We start from the raw sequence: 20,353 nt of genomic DNA, 5'->3' as shown, positions 1-20,353 counted from the left end.
GAAGAGAAAAGATTAAAATTATGAATAATGGCAATAAGTACATATCTATCAACAATTACTTTCAATGTAAATGGATTAAATGCTCCAATCAAAAGGCATAAGGTGGCTGAATAGGTTAAGAAAACAAGACTCCTACATATGCTCCTACTAGAGACCCACTTCAGATGGAAAGACACACACGGACAGAAAGTAAAGGGATAAAAAAAGATATTTCATGAAAATAGAAACAAACAAACAAACAAAAAGCTAGAGTAGCAGTATTTATATCACACAAAACAACCTTTAAAACAAAGGCTATAACAAGAGACAAAAAAAGGACCCAGTAATCCCACTCTTGAGTATTTATCTGAAGAAACCCAAACGTTACTTCAAAGGGACAGGTGCATCCATATGTTCATCACACCATTTTTTACAATAGCTAAGATATGGGGGCAGCCTGGGTGTCTATCAGTGGATGAATGGATAAAGAAGACGGGGTACATATATACAATGGACTATTACTCAGCCATAAAAATGAACGAAATCTTGCCATCTGCAACAACATGGAGAGGCCTAGAGTGTTATGATAAGTGAAGAAAGTCAGACAGAGACAGAGACAAATGTCATATAATTTCACGTATAGATGGAATCTAGAGAACAGGACAAACTAACTAACCAGACAGAAACAAGCTCATAGATACAGAGAGCATTTTAATAACTGCCAGTCTGGAGGGAGGGTCTGGGAGGATGGGTGAAGGGGGAGGGGCGTAAGAAGCACAAACTAGTAGTTGTAAGGATGTAGATGACAGCATGTGGAATGTAACCAGTAGTACTGTAATAACTACGTATAGTGACAGATGGATACTAGATTTATCGGGGTGATCACCTTGTAAGTTATATAAATGATTAATTGCTTTGCTGTACACCTGATACCAATATAAGACTGTATGTCAACTATAATTGAAAAAATAATTAATTAAAAAGCCAAATTTTAGCAAAGAAAGATTAACAGCAAAGCCTTCACAGGGGAACCAGGAGGAACAAGAAAACTTTGTTGCTGACATATCCACAAGGTCACCTGAGAAAGTCAGTTGAAATGGGCTCACTGGGGGAAAATGACAATCTTCCCTTTCAAGAGTAGGCAGAGAACGGAGCCGAGAAAACCCCACACCCCCAAAATACATGGCATGTGTTTTGGGGAAAAAACGAGTGAAAGACTACTTTATCAAGAACTAATGTGGTGTACAGAAAAATAAGGAATGTGAGACTGTAAAATAAGCTAAGTTTTAAAACTGAAACATACCAATACGTTCCCTGTGGCTGCAGTCCCTCTTACGTGGGGAGATGATGTGTTCCTGAAGCGTTAGTGCTAGGCGGTCCAGAGTGGCGCCACCAGCCTTGTGTGGCTATTTAAACCTAAATTCAAAGGAATTCATATTAAACTAAATTAAAAATTCCATCCCTCAATGGCACCAGCCACATGTCAAGTGCTCAGCAGTCACATGTGTTGCATGGCTACTCTACTCAAGATTGCAGATTACAGAGCAGGTCCACAGTTCTACTGGTCAGCTCTAGCTTAGGGTTTTGCCTGATCCTCTTGGTGTGAAAACAAAATGGAACAAAACACTTCACCCCAGAAGGAGCAAGACCCCAAGAGTCAGAATTTTCTGGCTCTGACTTAGCTAAAATTTTCCTAGTAGGGAGACTCAATAGTTAAAAATAATCAAAATATTAATATTGCATATATGCAAAGCCAAGAAGTAACTCTCTCTTCTCTGTTAAAAACAAAGAACAACAAAAAAACCCCAATGAAACATGAGGTTCACTTAGTGGGTGTTTGTGATATTTTGACGAGTGGAATAGAGGTAATGCTTTTGTACTTATGAAAGTAATGCTTGGAAGAACGAGGTAATGCTTGCAAATCCTTCTGAGGATGAAAAGCAGTTATCTAAGTGTCAAGGGCTGTTTCATTATTTATTAACACCCATATTAATAATAGGAAAGCAAATGCTTTGTTATGATGGGCTTTCTTCAGATATGTGAGCTCCAAAATACATTTTGTGCATCCAGCTCTTCTAGAATTTAAAAGGGGAAATAAAACAAACTCAAAAAGAGAACACGTGGAAAGTTTGCCAGAAAAGTAGATGCCATTTATTTATAAGATACAAGTCTCTCTGTGTTTCATCTACGTCTCACACAATCATAAGTTACAGTCAAGAATATTCTCCAGGGACCACCAAGCACCTTAGGAACCTCTGTTGGTTTCTCCTTGCTCAATAGAAACAAATCTATATGGGTGGCATGTCCCCAAGCCAACACCAGTCATGAGCAAGTGGCAGCGATGAAAGGAATAGTGGACATTTATTGAGAACTTATGTTGGGCTCAGGTAAGAGCTTCACGTGCATTATCCCATTGAATCCTCACAGGATCCACAGTTAGGAGCCATGGCATTTCCCCCGCCATACACACATGCCAACTGAGGCAGCAGAGGCACCAGAAGGTGAAGAGATGGCAGAGGACAGCAAAGCTGTCTAGGTCAAGTTCTGTACTTGGCGCTGGTCGTTTCAGGGAGAAGCCTGAGGGGAGAAGGGTTCACATGTTTTGCTCTTCAGAAGTGAAAGCCATCCACCTGAGACCCCAAAACTCATCACCAGTTGAGACAGGAATATGTGATCCAGACAAGAGTGAGAAAATAATTTACACATGAAAAAATACCTCACAACATCCTGAGGCCTGAGGGGTTTCCATCAGGAGGACCCTGGAAAACTGGGACAGCTACCGAGGGAGTCAAATGTCTTCAGCAGCAGTGGTTAAAGTTCACAGGGAACAGAAAACAGCACTGAGGAAGGCAGAAGGTTAACTAACTCTTAGTTACCGTGCTCCAGGTGGTCACGGGGTAGAACATTTATGAAACCCTTTTCTGGGTGGAATCCTTAAAAAGACCAAGCAGCTCACCCTCACCATCTGCACGATGCTCAAGGAGGCCAAACTTTACACTCAGATTCCACAAAACAAGAAGTTCCCACCCATTACATATATTGCATATGCTGGTGACTATTTGAGAAGTGAGGTCGGCTGAGCTCACCACCAGCAGTCTGTCCATAAAACCTGCTCTGAGAGCCTTTTGGATAATGTGTGCCAGGACGGTCCGGAAGGGTCTGTGGTGGTGGCCAGGGCCCTGTGACTGCTGCAGGCAGGAGGGCCACAGAAGCCCAGAGAGGATGGAGGGGGACTTCTAGGAAGAGGGGACACAGAGAGCTCTGGGAGCCCCACCAGAGGCCCCAGTGCTCTGCCAGAAGAATCGCCCAGAGTCCTCCTCCTTCCTTGTTCTCTGGAGAGCAGGGGTTCACGGCTGAAAGGGCCTCCGACAAAGCATAAGGGGGCAATTAGGAAGCAAAGCCCAGTCCTGTCCTCACTGGCTCCCCATCTGATCAGAGGGCTGTGAGCTGCTATCCATCTTGGAGTCACTTCTCCAGACGTGCACAGAGCTGGCTGGTCCAGCAATGTTACTCACAAATGAATACCTTCACGAGCAGAGTGGACAGATGGGAGGGAGGGAAGGAAAGGGGGGCCAGCCTCATTCTTGGTGCCTAAGAGAGGAGGTAACAATCCTTTTGAGGACATTCAAGCTCATTGATATTCACTCCAAGTCTTAATTATTTTCATGGAAATCACAGAAGATTTTAGATATGACTAGGTCAGTGAAACAAAGCCCTCCTTTCTCTCCACCCTATATAAATTCAGCCTCCAATGTTCACCTCTTAAAGAAAGCCAGCAGCTCAGTGCTGGGAAAGGCTCAGGCTGCTGGTGCCTTGTGATGCGTGAGTCCTGAGCTGACCTATGCAGCTGTGGGCACTAGGTCTCCTCAGCCGCGAGAACTGGCAAATTTCACCAGGTAAGCAGTCTGCATAATAGGAGCTAACCTTTCGAACACTTCTCTATTATTGGGTTCTTTTTCGCTTCTTCAGATGTGGCTCCCACCCTCAAGGACCTTGAAGTCCCCTGGGACAGAGGATGCAGACTTGTATCTGTCTCCTGTGTGTCTCCCTCACTGTGATGTGAGTTCAGGGGGCAGGAATCGTCTGATGTACTCCTGGATGTGGGGCCAGCACCCAGAGAAGTGTCAAGCAATGATGGGTGTTTGCCTTGTGTTTGTTGAATGAATCTAAGAGGAAGGACAGGGAGACACAAGAAAGATACCTGGTGTGATGGAGCTCAGCAAGAGGTGATCTCACTGCCATTGGGAGGACAAAGGGAAGACTGATAAAAAAGGTGCAAACACTCAGAATCTTCCAGAGAGTTCTCCTGACTCCCTAGTCTTTAACTGACAACCAGGAGTGGAATGGAGGTTTAGGGACCTGGGACCAACGTTTCTAACTACAGTGCAGGATTCATGCTTCCTTCTCTTTTGGAATCTCCAGGGGACCTAGGGAATGGACTTGTGGGTGGTTTTGGCAAGAGATAAAAAAGATAAGGCCTTGAGATCAGCGAAGTGTTGCCAAATGATCATGGGGGGACAGTTTTCTTGGTGAATGAGTCAAAAACTGAGGGAGTGCTTGACTTTAGGACCTGGTTGTGCAACAAATTTGACATGATAGGTCAGCTGCTTGGTCTCCAGGCAAAAAGCACATGAAGATAGAATGGCGATTCTACCTGGGAGATTTTATAAACCCCGACGACCCTCATAAAAAAGGCTAGAGACAGCTTTTGGGGTTAGAAAAGGATTTCTGTTTTAGACAGCATGTGGTAGGCATAGTGACTAAATTTTGTGAATTATTCTGGATAATACGATTTCTGGATAAAATAGAATTTTCAAAGTATTCATCATTTCTCCAACATATCCCTACTGGGTGCCTTTGTGATGGGCACTGCAATGTGTGCCCACACTCCCTTCCATGGAGGGTCTGTGGCCCAGGTGCTGGAATGCTGTCAATATATACCGTCACCTGTGAGCCCTTTTAGGGTGGCCTCCGCTGCAGAGGGCCACCTCGCCCAAGAGCGTGTTCCTCCCCAGGGCAACCCACGTACAGTGACTGATCCACCTGGGTCATCTTGGCCCAATGTGGGACATGTCTGAAGGACCAGTGTCACTCCAGAGGTCCCTGTGGGGTTGGATGAGTCTGCTGATAGGCCTGAATCGCAGTTTGGTTCTCCCTGGGCCCAAGCCTGGACTCCCTCCCCCGCTCACCCACAGGGCCCATGTCAAAGTCGCTCCTGCAAACGGCCTACGTGCCAGGCGCCCACTCAGTGTCTGCTTCCTGGGGTATCCAGCCACTGAAAAATGCTTTTTCACTAGCCCTGTGGCTAAGGTTTTTAATCTAGCTTGTCCTTGTTTAAGAATTATTCATAATGTCCCACAGATTCGGATATTGTTTATTTTCAGAACTCTATACGATTTAGTAAACAAAACAATGGATAACTGAGTGAATAGTGAAACTATTTTAGAAGGCAGCATGCCTGAGCCTAACTTTCCCCACTGACACCCTCTCTGCTTCCTGTTCATATGCATCAGTTGAAGAACATGACCTTCACAGAGAAACTTGTATACAGAATCCTTCAATCAGATTGTGATGTCCAAGACCAAAGCATAAGCTAGACAGTGGCTGAGCCGCAATGAGAAGCAGTGTGACTTCTGGCCCAGTGCAGGCCTGTCTCCAGGACTTCTCTGAATTCATCTTGGGGGCTGTTTGAAAATGTCAGGAGTTATTTCTGGTTTTAGCTTGTAAAGTCCTGCTTCATGTTGCCTTACAAATCAGCAGGGACCTGACCTTGGCTGGCATGGCAAACACAGGCGTGGGTGTATTTAGCAAATGTTGACATACCTGAGACAGGGAGGGTTTCTGGATGAGTGGCACAGACCCACCCCCCAGCATCTAAACTGCCTGTGAGCCATTGGAGATGACAGGTGGGCTGAACCTATGTGTCAAGCACCATTTCTCACAACTTAAAATCCGAAGTACAGGTGTAAGTTTAGAAACCTCTGCAAACATTAAATATGCAGTTTTAAACATTTTATGGAAAAGGAACTGGGCTAAGAGCCAGGACACCCGGGTTCTTGGTCCTAGCTCTGCTTCTAATCAATTATGCAATCCAGGAAAAAACAATCCACTCATTCATAAAAACATCATTTTTCATAGATAAAACAAAGGCGGTGAATTAGAAGCTACATGAGGTTTTTATGGCTAAACAAACTAGGGAGGGGTTTTGTCTTTTAAGAAGATTTGTTTAAATACGTCATCCCATCTTTTAAAAAATGAATAGACTTTATTTTTTAGAGCAGTTTTAGTTTTAGGCTTACATATATCTGTTATTACAGCATCAGACATAGTCTGACTGCATTAAAAACCCTCTGTTCCCTGTCTACTCATCCCTCCCTCCAAGAACTCTGGGCAACCACTGAACCTTTTACTGTCTCCATGGTTTTGTCTTTTCCAGAATGTCATCTCGCTGGACTCACACAGTGTGTGGCCTTTTCAGATTGGCTTTTTTCACTTAGCAATATGCACTTAAGTTTCCTCCCTGTCTTTTGAGGGCATAATGGCTCATTTCTTTTTATCGCTGAATAATAGTCCATTGTTTGGATGGACCATGGTTCCATTCTCCTACTGAATAACATGTTGGCTGTTTCCAAGTTTTGCAATTATGAATAAAGCTGATAGAAATATTCATGTGAAGGTTTTGTGTGGACATACATTTTCAACTCCTTTGGGTAAATACTAAGGAGTGTGATTGCTGGATCATGTGGTAAGAGTGTGTTTAGTTTGGGAAGAAACTGCCAGACTGTCTTCCAAAGTGGCGGCACCATGTGAGTCCCACCAGCAGTGACTGAGAGTTCCTGTGGCTCCACATCCTCAAACCATTTGATGTGGTCAAAGTTCTGCATTTTAACCTGTCTAATAGGTGTGTAGTGGTACTTCATGATTGTTTTAATTTGCATTCCTCTGATGACATATGATGTTGCGAAACTTTTCATATGCTTATTTTCCATTTGTATGTCTTCTTTAGTGAAGTGTCTGTTCAGATATTTTGCCCATTTTTTAAAAATATTTTTTTATTTTTCAATTTAGTTGACATACAATATTATATAACTTTCGTGTGTACAATGTCCTGATTAGACATTTATATAACTTATGAGGTGGTCACCCCAATAAATCTAGTACCCACCTGGCATCAGACATTATTACAATATTACTGACTATATTCCCTATGCTTTATTTATATCCCTGTGACTATTTTGCAACTACCAATTTGTACTTCTTAATCTATTCAGCTTTTTCACCCAGCTCCCCAACCCCTATCCCATCTGGCAGCCATCAGTTTGTTCTCTGTATCTATGAGTTTCTTTCTGTTTTGTTTGTTTATTTATCCTGTTCTCTAGATTCCACATATAAGTGAAGTCATATGACATTTGTCATTCTCTGTCTGATTTTCTCCACTCAGCACAATAATCTCTAGGTCCATCCATGTTGTTGCAGATGACAAGATTTCATTCTTTTTTATGGCTGAGTAATAGTCCACTGTATATATGTACCACCTCCTTTTTATCCATTCATCCATTGATGGACACGCAGGCTGCCTCCATATCTTAGCTATTGTAAAAAATGTTGCAATGAACATATGGATGCACATGTCATGTCCCTTTGAATAACATTTTGGTTTTTTTTTAGTAAATACCCATAAGTGGAATTTCTGGGCCCTTCTTTGTATCTTGTTATATAGTCTTTGTTTTAAAGTCTGTTTTATTTGGTACAAATATTGCTCCTCAGGCTTTTGTTTGTTTGTTTGTTTCCATTTTCATGAAATATCTTTTTCCATCCCTTTACTTTCTGTCCGTGTGTGTCTTTCCATCTGAAGTGGGTCTCTAGTAGGAGCACATGTAAGGGTCTTGTTTTCTTATGCATTCAGCCACCTTATGTCTTTTGATTGGAGCATTTAAGCCATTTACATGGAAAGTAATTGTTGATAGATATGTACTTATTGCCATTTTATTATTCATATTTTTAATCTTTTCTTCTTCCTCTCTTCTTCTTCTTCTCCTCCTCCTCCTCCTCCTCTTCCTCCAAGAAATCCCTCTAACATCGCTTGTAATACTGGTTTGGTGATGATAAATTCCTTTAGCTTTTTCTTGTCTGGAAAGTTCTTTATCTGTCCTTTGATTCTAAATGATAGCTTTGCTGAGCAGAGTAATCTTGGTTTTAGGTTCTTGCTTTTCATCACTTTGAATACTTCCTGCCATTCCCTTCTGGTCTGAAAAGTTTCTGTTCAGAAGTTATCTGAAGGCTTATGGGAGCTCCCTTATAGGAAACTAATTGCTTTTCTCTTGCCGATTTTAAGATTCTCTGTTTGTCTTTAACCTTTGCCATTTTAATTATAATGTGTCTTTTTGTGGGCCTGTTTGGATTCATATTGTTTGGGACTCTCTGTGCTTGCTGGGCTTATACGTCTATTTCTTTCACCAGGTTAAGAAAGTTTTCCATCATTGTTTTTTAAAATAAGTTTTCAATTCCTTGCTCTCTTCTCCTTCTGGCACCCCTATGTTGCGAATGTTGGTGTGCTTGATGTAAACTATCCTCAATTTTTTTGGATTCTTTTTGTTGTTCTGTTTGGGTATTTTCTGCTAACTTATCTTCTAAATCGCTGATTTGATCCTCTGTTTCATCTAATCTACTGTTGATTCCTTCTAATATATTATTTATTTCATTTATTGTATTCTTTATTTCTGACTGGGTTTTTTATATACTTTATTTCATTTTAAAAATATTTTCTATTTCTATCTTTTTGTTGAAGTTCTTCCTGAGATCACTGAGCATATTTATAACCAGTGTTTTGAACTCTGCATTTGGTAGATTGCTTGCCTCCATTTTGTTTAGTTCTTTTTCTGGAGCTTTGTTCTGTTCTTTCATTTTGGACTAGTTTCTTTGTCTCTGCATTTTGACTGTCTCTCTTTGTTTCTATGTATTAGGTAGATTTTTTATGTCTCCCAGTCTTAGTAGAGTAGCCTTATGTAGTAAGTGTCCTGTGGAGCCCAGTGGCACAGTCTCCCTGGTCACCAGAGTTGGCACTGCAAGTGTGTCCCTTGTGTGGGTCTTGTGTGCCCTCCTGTTGTAATTGAGCCTTAGTTGCTGTTCTCATGTCAATGGGAGAGATTGACCCTTCAGCTGATTGGCTGTGAGGATTGGCCATGACTAAAGAGGAGAAGCTGTTGTGCAGGGGCTGAGCCTACAGAGCAGGATTCATTTTAGCAGGGCTCTGGAGTCTGCCAAGTCTGCCCTTTGGGTGTGTTATTAGTGGGGGGTGGTTGTATGGTGGTGTGGTGTGGTCTGAAGCTGGCATTGGGTGTGTTGGTTCTGGGGTCTTTTGAGAGGAGCTCTGTTGCAATTCAAGGTCAGTCACTGCCTGTGCCCTACCTGGGACCACTTGGTATGAGCTACATGCAGATGGTTGTCACTTGTGCTGGGCTTGGAGGTGGCTGGGAGAGGCTAAGCTGCTGCTAGTACTGAGGCCAGCTGCCTCTAGTGTTTGGCTTGGGCTATTCAGCAAGAGGCACAGAGCACACTGAGGCCATGTTCTCCTTGTTTGGGGTTTGTGAACCTTTGAGAAATTTAAGGAAAGTCTGCAGCATCAGCCAAGACAGACCATTTGTATGGAAAAGCCACTGGAAAAGGCTTGGGTGGGCCCACAAGTTAGGTGGGATAGGTCTCAGGGAATCACCGGGGAGTAGGGGGAGGTGAACAGTGTTTGCCAGGCTGATAGAGACTCAGATATGGAGGCTGCCAATGTCTGCATATCAGGAGGTGTTAAGGCTCAACAAAGAAACAATGACTTCCTCCAACTCCTCTGGGAGAAAGCTGCCACTCTGGCCCTCATTCTGAAGCCAGTCAATTCAACTCCTTCCTGTGTATCCCTGGTGTCTTTTCAGCTGCTGCCCCAGCACTGGAGCTCAGAGTGAGTGAGCCCCTCAGAGGGTAAGTCCATGCTAGGATTCTTTAAGAGGAGCATCTGGGAGTGCAGCCACCCACTGGCTCACTCAGCCATAATCTCCTCTGGTTTTCCCATCTAGAGTTAGGGGACTTCTCTTCCCAGCACTGGAACCTTGGCTGGGGAGGCTGGTGTAGGGCTGGAAACCCCTTGCTCCTCCAGAAGGACCTCCACAGCAGAGATATCCCACCCGCTTTTCCTGGTCACATGTAGGTGTGGGCCCAGCCCATTCCACATCATTGTCCCTCCTACCAGTCTTGAGGTGGCCTCTTCTGTATGTCCTTAGTTGTAGGGCTTCAATTTATCTAGACTTCAGGCAGTTCTCAATGATGGTTATTCTCTGGTTTAGTTGTAATTTGGATGTGGTCATGGGAGAAGGCAAGCACACACAGCATTTACCTACTCCTCCATCTTGACCAGAGCTCCAAAATTTGGCTTTTAAAATAAGTTTTTAGACCCTTAAAATAGACATACTTGGCCACTCTGAAAAGTCTCTAGAAAAGTCAGGCTTGAAAACTACTGGAACCCAGGAAGGATGTTTCATGCATCATCAATCTTTAATGCTCTGTATCCCAAGTGAAGGGAATGTGTTTATTGACAAGTAGGTGGCCACAGGTTCACAAGGAAGCCCTCCATGAACACACCCCTTGTTCACCAGGCTCTTTCACAGCTGTGTTGCTTTTTTTTTTTTTTAAGATTTTTATTGGGGAATTGGGGGATGGGAACAGCACTAGGGAATTGGGGGAAGGGGAACAGACAAGTTATTGTCCTTTTGTTCTTCAGTCTAGTCGTGGAGGATGTTGCTTCACTGACCCAAGTTGGTACCATCATTGCGCTCTTCCCGGGCGAGGCAGATCAGTCGCCGGCTTCTGGACAGCCGCTCACGCTGGCTGTTGGCTACACACGGTAGTCCATGGCAACCCACTGCAGCAGTGGCTGCAGCCTATGCCGTCGCCGGCAACTCCAGGTTGAGCTGTTGTTCAGCATCTTAGCTGTAGAGGGCAGTGTCACTGGCCCTCATATGTGGGATCCGAACCGGGGCCCTCTGGCGTCCCAAGCCAGCTCTTAACCAATGAGCCACTTGGCCGGCCCTGTGTTGCTTTTTAATTGTAGAATGTGACAGTGAGTTAATAGCTTTCCTGACAAAAGACCCTTCCAGTGCCAACTACTGATTTACTATTCACCATCAATTTGTTGTTATCTATATGTGTGAGGACAAAATACAGATACTGGCTCAGAGAAGAGGAGCCCGGAAAGGACAGACCTTGGGGTAGAGACACGGGCCAGGTCAAAACAGAACACAACAAAGTCTTTGTCCTGTTTGGAAAGGAAATAATCAGCTTGTGCCACTGCTGGAACAGAAGTCCAGAAACACAAGTCCCACAGAACTGATGGGAGGAACCATCAGGAAAGGGGGCATGATGAGTGGAAGGCCCTCTCAGCACACATCATTACAAGCAACGAGGTAAACTGACATCTTTGCTCAGGTCAGGGGAAATCAGGTAGCTCATAGTCTTAACCCAGACCTCCTGGGAAGCCTTGAAAAGTCAGATGGTGTTGTAATGGACAGCTTGAGAGCCAGGAACAAGATGTGGCACCTGTGTCAATCAAAGTGTGGAAATGAGCATGCTAATAATTCCCCTTTAAAGCAGAATATGGAGTAAACAATTATGAACAACAGTTAAATCTGAGCTAGAAAGTACTGATTTATATCAAGGTGTGTGAATTCGTAGCTCACTTTATATTAAGTCATCTTAAGAAAAACGCTGAGTTAACAGTTATGCTTTGCACATTCAATGAGTATAGTCTATTGCTGCACAAAAAACTCATTCCAGGGGCTTAAAACAACTATCTCTGTTATTATCTTACCTTCTGATTGCAGAGACAGGAGTTCTGTCTCCTGGCCTCTCCCGAGGTTGCAGTGAGATGCCAGCTGGGGCCACAGCCACCCAAAGGTTTGAAGGTTTGGCGGGAGCTGCAGAGTCTACTTTGAAAGTGGTTCGCTCACATGACTGGCAAGTCAGTGCTAGTGACTCAGTTTCTCCATGCAGGCTTCACTGCACTGCAGGGGTCCCCTTAGCAAGGCATCCAAGGGCAGCACTCTGCACAACTGGCCCTAGAAATCACAGTGTTGCTTCTGCCTGTTCTGACAGACACACGGCCAGCCAGGACTCATTGGGGCACAGGAGGGACATGCAAGGGACACAAGGGTCCCTTGTTGGGAGCCAACTTGGAGGCTGGTTATCACAACGGAAAATGTATTAGAATAAAAATATAATTGATGACAAATTGAAACTACAATGAGATGCCATTTTTATTCTTCAGATCAGTAGAAATTGAAAGGAATAGTATATACTGCATGAGCCTGTGTGTGGGGGTGGGGTGGGGTGGGGTGGGGTGAGGTCAGTCAGGAAGGGCCCTCTCCCTTCCATTGTGGTTGGGGGTAAATTGGTTCTATCAACTTGGAGAACAAAGTTTCAAATGTGCACACGTTCAGCCCTGCTGCTCTATGTCCAGTTATTTCTCCTATAGATGTACCCACAGATGTGCACAAAGAGGCATAAACTAGAATGTTCCCTGAAGCTTTTTTGTTGTTATAGTAACAGATTAGAAATAACCCAAGTTGTTTCTTCATAGGTGACTGGTTAAAAAGCTATGATATTGTGTGCAGGTTGTATACCTCTGAATATACTAAAAACCTTCAGATTTTATAATTTAAATGGATGAATTTTATGGTATGTGAATTATATCTCAATAAAACTGTTTTTTGGAAAAACTATGGTACATCAATAGAAAGAAGTACACATAGTGAGCTGTAAAAAAGAAAACGATGATGCTAAGGAAGCTCTCCAGGATTTCATGAGAGAAAAAGCAAAATAGAATAATGTATTTAGTATGCAACCTTTGGAGCAAAAAGGGAAAAAATAATAATACATATTTATATTTGCTTATATCTGCATGAAGAAATATTAGAAGGACACACAATGATCCAAAATGAAGATGGAGCAGGTGGGAGAGGAAGGAAGGATGGGGATGGGGTCATAAGATGGCATCTCAAAGTATACCTTTGTTATATAACTTTGATTTTTGAACCAAGTGTATATGTGTTACCTGATGAGACATACAATAAAATAATAAAATGCCATAAAATTTCTACAACTTCTAGTTCAGACTTAATGGCTAAATCTGCAGTCTTAGAAATGCCACTTTACTTTTCTGTCACTGAAAGTGTGTCCTTAGCTACATATGCCTGGCAAAATATTAGCCTGACTGGTCCCCACAGTCACATATGTTCCCTGACTACAGGTCTAGTATCTCAGCACAGAAGTCCTAGGAGCACTTGATCCATAACCACATCTCCACCGGCTGTTCCCACCACGTCACTGTGGGTGCAGAGGGACATCGATCACTAAGGGCAGGAGCCACATCTGGTCCTACAGATAAAGTGAGTAAAAGTGAAATGGGGAGCGAGTGGGAACACAACTTTGCAATGGCAAGAAGTAGCTAGAACAGGGCGGGAACCAAGACAACTGAAATATTAGAATGACAACACCATGATATACAGGTGTCTTATGTGACACCTCAGATATAGAGTTGACTGTAGACAGACAACAAAACAGCTGTAGAGACACACCACCCACAGGCTCTCCCTGCAGCCCAGTGCCCCCCACAAACACACACACACCTGCATGTCACCTGGATAGCACTGACATTCCCACACCACAACCACCATCGCATCACGACCTCATCTCCAGAAGACTCCTGTATACAACATATGTATAACTGGAGTGACACATGTATCTGCCAGGACTCTTGAACACATCAGCATGGTGAGCTCCAACAGAGAAGGAAACGGGGCCCTGAATGAGAAGAGCCAGGAGCTGCAGCAGGAGGCCTGGGCAGCAACCCTGTGAGGACAGCTGGGGGGCAGGAAGGGGCCCTGTACCCGGGACGAATCTGCATTTGCCTGCTTGACTCTGAATGCTTAAAGCCACGTTGATGAACCATCAAGTTTTACTTTTCCAGAAGTCACGCTGATATGGCAGCTAGTGCAGGGGTCAGCAAACTGCGGCTCTTTGGGTACGTGCCATCTCAAAAGTTTGCCAACCCCTGGAAGAGCCAATCCTGTCCTTCACAACAATTTAAAAATTATTCGAGAGCCATAAAACAAATGAAATCACCATTATGTGAATAATATCCTTTAAACATTTTATAAATGAAACTATGATAGCTTTATTTTCATTTTCAATTTTACTTCAGAGCCACATGTACTTACCCAAAGAGCTGCATGTGGCTCGCGAGCTGCAGTTTGCCAACCCCTGGCGGCTCTTCTGTCTCAGAAGTTTGCCGAGCCCTGAGCGCTAGAGGGAGCAGGAGCACATCTCTCCAGAGAGTCTTCTACCTGGGCTGTGTGACACCAGAGCAGGCTGGCTCCCAGTGCAGGCGCTTTCTGTCACTCAGCTCACGCAGCCTGGAAGACTGCCTTCTATCAAGGATGCCCAACAGAAGTGTCCACCCCCAGGTACCATCAGAATATCCAGAGGAGCTCGTTATGAGTCAACAACCCAAACCTCATCCCTGAGTCTCAGGTGTAGCCAGTCAAAGGAGAGCCCAGAATTTGTATTCTCAACAAGCACCTACGTGACTTCTACAGCAGTGTGTGGACTGACATTTGGCAGACACTTAGAAAAATAATCTAAAAATGGCTCATTTCAAGGTTTTGTTTTCTTTAGTTTGCCCTGCCTTGAGGAGAGGTCAATTATAATAATCCTTTCTATTTCTTTCCAAGAAACAAAGGGACTTGGCTCTGCACCCTTTATTTGTCCAGGTAACATTTATTTTTGAGGTACTTCGTTGCTCAAATCTTAGCATCACCAGAGAACACAGGGCCCCCTGAGAACCCTGTAGGGGCCAGAGGAGCATTCAAACCCTCAGGGACAGCTCTGACTCGTGACTTGTGGGCCCAGTGGATAATACTCTGTCTGGAAAGGACTCCTGTCCTCTTCGCAGGGGCTTGTCACTGCCCCTGGGATCTGGTCACGGGTCGGCGGGGTGAAAATGCTCCATTCTAGGGCTGAGGGGGTCAGAGTTCACCTCTTTGGTGGCCTGACCCTGGGCATGTCACCAGTCTTTCTTGAGCCCCGCTTTTTCATCTGTAAACCAAAGTGGTGGCACCACATAGTTTTTCAGATACATTTTAATTAAATCGGAAACTATCATGACTATCATTTAGCAAGTACCTAACATGTGCAGGGCACTCAAATGCTCTGTCTCTAATGTGTGTGTGCATACACATATGCACGTCTGTATACAAACATACTGTGCACAGATATGCATGTGTGTATACACACGCATGTACTGTGCACACGCCACATGTATGTGTATGCATGCGTATGTATGCTTATACATGTGTGTGCACACATTTACTGTGTGTGCATGCGATGTGTGTGTATGCGTGCATGCATATACATACACTGGTGTGTGAGTATTTATACATATATGCACACACATGGATATAAGTATGCACACGTAAAGATACATGTGTATATATATTACATACACATATGTACATGTATATATGCATATTTGTTCAATATCCTCACAGTAACCCTCAACTTTTCATTATTCCCGTTTTCTGGCACCGAGAGTGAAGGCTCAGACTGTAGACACCTTCAGGCATGACTCATGACTGGGAAGTGACTGAGTCAGGATGTGAGTTCAGTTCTCCCTGACTTCCTAGTGCAGACTTTCTCCTACACTTTCGAACCTCCACAATGGGGTCTGAGAGGAAGGCTGTGGCTGGAGCCTGGTGTTAACTCCCAGATTTCCTTATGGGCTCACTAGTGTGAGGCCTGCAGGGGTGCCATCTGTTGAAGTTCCTGCTCAGAGGCTGCCTGGCTGGGTGGACTCCCAGCCGCCACTTCCCAGTTTCAGTCTCTTGTTGCTTTGTCGCCCCCGCTTTGGACCCTCACTTGGTCTCCCACTTTCCCATCTGCTTCTCACTCCCAGACAAGGAGGACCCCTTCCTCAACCCGCCCGACCTCTCTGAAGCCGCGCTCCTGTTTCTGAGTCAGCCTGTCCCAGACTGCCTTCCATCTGAGTCCCTTGCACTGGCCACAATCCACCTTCCATAGACGGGTCCAACCTGGCCTGGACTTGGGACCCTTTAGAAAGCTCCCTACTCTGCATGTCACTGTCTTCAGGCCTCAGACACGTGCCCTGCACCTCATCTTTTGCAGCTGGTCTCAGGCTGCTTTTGTCCTCCCTTTGCCTCCAAGGAGACATCACTTGGTCACTTGGACGTCTCCTTTTGCCCAGCTGCACTTCGGCCACTGGCTTTAGTCTCCTTTGGCTTGACACATCCTGGCCCCAAGTTCCCCTACCACAGCTGGGCTGGTCCCAGGGCCTTTCCTACTTACTGCCCAGTGCACAGAGGGAAGTTGAACTGTCTCTCTAAGCCTGTTTGACAGTGGCATCCTCCAAGAGAGCCTGGCCTTTTTCATCAGGAACCTCCTCCCACCCCCCAAAACAACTCCAAGTAAACAGAATCTAAATGGAAGCCATGCTCTTGCTGTGTGAGTAAAGGTTCAAGACAATCTGTATCTAATTGGCAAAGATCAAAAAGCGTGCTTACACACTAGGTGGGTGAAGAGATGGGGAAACAGCCCCTCATGTGTAACTGGTGAGATTGTCACTTGCTTATATTTCCAAGGAGAGCAATGTGACAGGATCTATCAAAGTGTTAAGTGCATGTGCCCTTGACCCAGCCATTCTACTTAGCTGTTCAGCAGGGTATTCACTTCTGATTGCTTCAGTAGCAGATTGCCACAAAGTAGTGTTTAAAATAACCCAGATGCATTACCTCACAGTTCTGTAGCTCAGACAGGCTCAGCTGGTTTGTCTTCCCTGAGTTCCCCAAGACTGAAATGAAGGGGTTGGCTGCCTGGGCTCTTACGTAGAGGCTCTAGGGAGGACCTGGCTTCAGGCTCACTCAGGTTGTTGGCAGAATTCAGTTCCACTCGATTGCAGCCCTGAGGCCCCATTTCCTTGCTGGCTGTCTCATTCTCAGCTTCCACAGACTGTCCATGTTCCCTGGCTCATAGTTCTCTCCACCTTTAAAGCCAGCAATGGTGGGTTGTGTCCTTGTCATGAGTCCAGGCTCTCTGACATCCTCTCATCTCTCCTGCCTCCAGCTTTTAAAGGCTCATGCCTTTAGTCTGTGCACCCAGGGAACCCAGGATAATCTCCGTCTCTGACAGTCCATAACCTTAATTCCATCTACAGAGTCCCCTTTGCCACGTAACAAGGCATATTCACAAAATCCAGGGGCTAGGCATGAACATCTGGGGGGCCTACCTACCACAGCTTCATTTGTGCATTATGGTGTGTCCACTGGAATACATTACTTGTAATAGTAAAATAATGGAAACCACCTAAATGTGAATCAGGAGGCAGTAGTTTACAAATGATGGTTTATACAATGGAAGGGACTTCGCAGTTGTTAAGAAGAATGAGGCGGCTCTAAATGAAGTGATATACAATAGAAGAGCATAAGGTCTTGTATTTGGTGCAGAAGGAAGAGAATAAACAATACTGTCTCTAAAGAATGACTGTATATCTATGTTATACATACAGTATGCTCTGTATCTATGTTATATGTACAATATGCTCTATATATGCATGTGTGTATGTAAATACATAGATACCATGTAACATTTTCGAAAAGATGCACAAAAGAGCTATTGACAGAGGAGTTGGAAGTCTGGAGGACAGAGCTGTCAAGACTGACAGCGAAGGGCCACTGCACAGGGTGAGTCTGCCTGCACCCCATTCCCAACCCCTGAGTTCAGCTAATCTCTCTGTGCCTGAGTCGCTTAATCTGTTCACCTTTCAACCTTAATTTGGCTCACCTTCTCTGTAAATGGCAATGATAACTCTCTCTGGAGCTGTTGTAAGGATTAGGTGAATTAATATATGCACAGAGTAAATGCCACATACGTGTTTGCTATCATGACTTGTTCAAAAATAAATGAATGTGGAGGGTGGGGTGATGTGCCCCATTGCTACACCCAGCAACTCCTGTGTGGACCTTCTGGGCCTCCCTGCCGATGCACTGGAACAGAGGCCAGAGGAGGCAGTGACTCACCTAAGTCATCCTGAGACATGGATTTCAGGCCATGGTGGACCAGACCAAGCCAAGTCTTGGCTTCGCATCTGGTGGCCCATCGCCAGCACATCAGAGGCAGGGTGGGCACAGTCAGAGGCCTCTGCTCTGTGGTTTCTTGCTGATGAGGGCTCACTTGGGATTTTAGTAGCTGTAATAACAATTTTTAGGAGAGCACATGTCAACCCAAGGTCTCTTTCCTACCTTTCCCTCTTGCACTCCTCTTGAACGACTCCAGATGTCAGGATGTGTGGCTGGACCGACATGACGTGGGACATGACGTGGGCCTCTCACCTCGCGTTGTCTCTTGTTCTGATGAAATGGGAGAAACAGCACCAAGAGGCTTCAGTGAGTGAGCCTGACTCACATGGGTTACGCACAGGTTTCTGAAGCTCTGAGAAACACAAGAACCTTTTTAGAAGCAGTCGTAACTGACTGCCACAAAATGTTCTGGGTGATGATTCTTTTAAGGGGAAACTTCAGACATTCCCATGATTAGTCAGAAGGGAAATAAGGGAAAGGGAAATAGGGAATTTGTACTAAATCGTACACTTGGAGCAGATGCTTCAGCCTTGGCCAGTCTTTCTCAGCACTGCTTCTGCCAAAGGGGAAAAAAAGATAGACTGCATTGAAATGTTTCTTCTCCCGCTCTCTCTTTCCCCTGATTTCTGTTTTTAATTTTTTTCCTAAAGGTCAAGCATACCGGCCGAGCCCCCTCAAGAATTACCTGCCTTCTGCTCAGAAGCTGAAATGTCATGGCTGAAAATGAGGCAATCCAGTGAGAGCAGAAAGATGATGGGTGGTGGCAGCCTGGTGACCTGCCTGGTGACCCACCTGGTGACCCGCCTGACTAGGATGCACACCGCACAGAGACTCTAGAACAGTCTTCACAGAAACAAACTCTACCATCAAGTGCGCACAATTTCTGGGCTCTTGCTTTCTCTGTCTTCTGACTACATATTTTATTTCACCCTGTAGTGAATTATTTATTTACAGGGGAAGTGGGAGACAGTGAGGAAAATTCAGCCCATTGGGAGTAATGAGGATGGAAGAGGATCGTGCTGCAGTGTGACACAGAGAACATGGGTCTGTTAGTGAAACTTTAAGGTACAAGTAATGTCAACAGATGTGTGTTAACATGGGGCTTTTGTAATGCCACCGACATGGAGAAGCAATGTGCCAGGATGTGCCAGAGCTCAGACCCTGGAGAGGCTCATGCCAGTCAAGCAGAAGAGAAGCCATGTCCCCACCCCCGGATGCTGGTGCCTCCTTGGTGAGACCTGCCTGATGGAGTGAAGAGAGGGCCTGGATTGGCAAGGGCCTCCTTCCTCAGCTGCTGACAGAATGGATGGAGTCTCTGCATAGGGGTTTGCCTTGGCGTCACAGGAGTTCAATGTGAAGCCCGGGGCCCTGCACTAAAAAAGCCCAGCTGGTCTCTAATTAAGTCAACTTAACCTGTCCTGGCACCTGCACAAGTGAGGCTACCCATCACAAAACTCCATCGGGACAAGAGTTAACAGGACTTCCCAAAACACACGTGACTATGAGCCATGGGTGAAATGAGCGGCAGACAGTGCCAGCCTTGGTCCCATCTCCAGGGTTTGCCTGACATGAGGTAAGTCACTTCTGTTCATACCGGGTTCCTCACTTGTTTGTTTTTTCTGGAAGTTCTGTGCTGTGTGCTGGGCAGAGGCACCAGGGGACTGGGTCTGGGGGCGCTTCTTCATAAAGCTGAAGCCAGTGGGCACATGGCCACAGAGATCCCCACTCCACTGGCTCACCGGCCAAAGTCAAGTCCTGGCTGAGGATCTGTACAAAGAGCAATTGTACGTCGTTCCTACATCTCACATGTTCATTTCTTTCTTTTTTTTCTTTTCACATGTTCATTTCTGATTGGCTACTCTGGTTACATTTCTTTGGGAGTCAGACTGAACAGTTACAGCCATAGGCACCCCCTGTCTTAGCCGGCTTGGGCAGCCATAACAAAATACCACAGACGGGGGCTTAGGCAACAGACATTTATTTTCTCACAGTTCATGAGGCTGGAAGTCCAAGATCAAGATGTCAGCAGGTCTGGCTTCTCCTGAGGCCTCTTTCCTTTTCATGCAGACAGCTGCCTACTTGACGAGTCCTCACATGACCAGTCCTGTGTGTGTGTACATCTTTAGCGTCTCTCTGTGTGTCCCAACTTTCTCTTCTTATAAGGACCCCAGTCAGGTTGGATCAGGGTC

Source organism: Hipposideros armiger, unplaced genomic scaffold (assembly GCF_001890085.2).
Source record: "Hipposideros armiger isolate ML-2016 unplaced genomic scaffold, ASM189008v1 scaffold_1085, whole genome shotgun sequence".
NCBI lineage: Eukaryota > Metazoa > Chordata > Mammalia > Chiroptera > Hipposideridae > Hipposideros > Hipposideros armiger.
Note: the sequence above shows the minus strand (reverse complement) of the source record.